The following is a 2221-nucleotide window of genomic DNA, read 5'->3' as shown; positions in this document are numbered from 1 at the left end:
TCAAAACGGTATGTTCCCCCCGCTCCCTCCCTCTTCCAGCTGTTCAGACAGTTTAGCAATGCAAATTAACGGGTCCCCGAGCACTTCTGACAACAGCTGGATTCAATTATTGAGAGGCCGCCCCCTCACCAAGGCGCACGGAGGGGAGGGGAGGGTAATGGGACTATTTAAAATACCCAAATGCGGGAGAACAGGATGCTTTTGTGAGACAGTGTAGTAGCCTACATGCAAAAAATAAATAAAAAATTCAACAAGATATGTTAAATAACAGTCTTAAAAACCACTTGAAGGCAAATAAATTAGATTTGACTGTTCAGACACAAGTCACATGGCCAGGAATCACATTTGTATCTGATTTCAAACCACCTAAAGTGATGGCTTGAAATATCAGATTCCATGTGCTTTTTGGCGGTCCAGACTGCAGGAAATAGAACAGATACGAATTAGAGATGCAATTATTTTTTTTATCACTTCCAATTTTTAACATTTTACTGCAGTGGGCTAAATCAGTGTCACATGGTGTTTCTTGGTAGTCATAAACAAATCTACTTTGAACCAAAAGTATACACCTCACTCACGGTTATGGGCTTAAAATAAGAAGAAACGTGTATCATGTCAGATACAGAGTTGAAATGTATTACGTTTTGAATTTGCATCCCAATATTACACTTTATAGACATCACAGACGTCGGGTTTTTGAAATAACGTTAATGAATTATGAACATTTTAAACAACATTCAATCCGTGAGACTAGGAGCTGCACCAGGGGTAGACATTATCTTTATCATATATGTTCTGTTAGATTCTATTCTGTCTGGTTCTGTAGCAACGTGACCGTCTGTTTGATTCTATTCTGTCTGTTTGATTCTATTCTGTCTGGTTCTGTAGCAACGTGACCGTCTGTTAGATTCTATTCTGTCTGGTTCTGTAGCAACGTGACCGTCTGTTTGATTCTATTCTGTCTGGTTCTGTAGCAACGTGACCGTCTGTTTGATTCTATTCTGTCTGGTTCTGTAGCAACGTGACCGTCTGTTTGATTCTATTCTGTCTGGTTCTGTAGCAACGTGAACGTCTGTTTGATTCTATTCTGTCTGGTTCTGTAGCAACGTGAACGTCTGTTTGATTCTATTCTGTCTGGTTCTGTAGCAACGTGACCGTCTGTTTGATTCTATTCTGTCTGGTTCTGTAGCAACGTGAACGTCTGTTTGATTCTATTCTGTCTGGTTCTGTAGCAACGTGAACGTCTGTTTGATTCTATTCTGTCTGGTTCTGTAGCAACGTGACCGTCTGTTTGATTCTATTCTGTCTGGTTCTGTAGCAACGTGACCGTCTGTTTGATTCTATTCTGTCTGGTTCTGTAGCAACGTGACCGTCTGTTTGATTCTATTCTGTCTGGTTCTGTAGCAACGTGACCGTCTGTTTGATTCTATTCTGTCTGGTTCTGTAGCAAAGTGACCGTCTGTTTGATTCTATTCTGTCTGGTTCTGTAGCAACGTGACCGTCTGTTTGATTCTATTCTGTCTGGTTCTGTAGCAACGTGACCGTCTGTTTGATTCTATTCTGTCTGGTTCTGTAGCAACGTGACCGTCTGTTTGATTCTATTCTGTCTGGTTCTGTAGCAACGTGACCGTCTGTTTGATTCTATTCTGTCTGGTTCTGTAGCAACGTGACCGTCTGTTTGATTCTATTCTGTCTGGTTCTGTAGCAATGTGAACGCCTGTTTGATTCCATACGTGAAGCACGGGGGTGACAGCATCATGTTGTGGGGGTGCTTTGCTGCAGGAGGGACTGGTGCACTTCACAAAATAGATTGCATCATGAGGATGGAAAATTAAGTGGATATATTGAAGCAACATCTCAAGACATCAGTCAGGAATTTATAGCTTGGTCGCAAATGGGTCTTCCAAATGGACAATGACCCCAAGCATACTTCCAAAGTTGTGGCAAAATGGCTTAAGGACAACAAAGTCAAGGTATTGGAGTGGCCATCACAAAGCCCTGACCTCAATCCTATAGAAAATGTGTGGGCAGAACTGAAAAAGCCTGTGCGAGCAAGGAGGCCTACAAACCTGACTCAGTTTACGTATGGTTGGCTCCATGTGGGAATCAAAACCCAAGATCACCTTGCAACGCAATACCAACTGAGCCACGTCATCGTTAGGTAATAACCCCCTCTTTTAAAGCACAATGTACATAATCCACACTGGTTCTATGAAGGCAG

This window comes from Salvelinus namaycush, chromosome 28 (assembly GCF_016432855.1).
Source record: "Salvelinus namaycush isolate Seneca chromosome 28, SaNama_1.0, whole genome shotgun sequence".
Lineage (NCBI taxonomy): Eukaryota > Metazoa > Chordata > Actinopteri > Salmoniformes > Salmonidae > Salvelinus > Salvelinus namaycush.
This window is presented reverse-complemented; position numbering follows the sequence as displayed.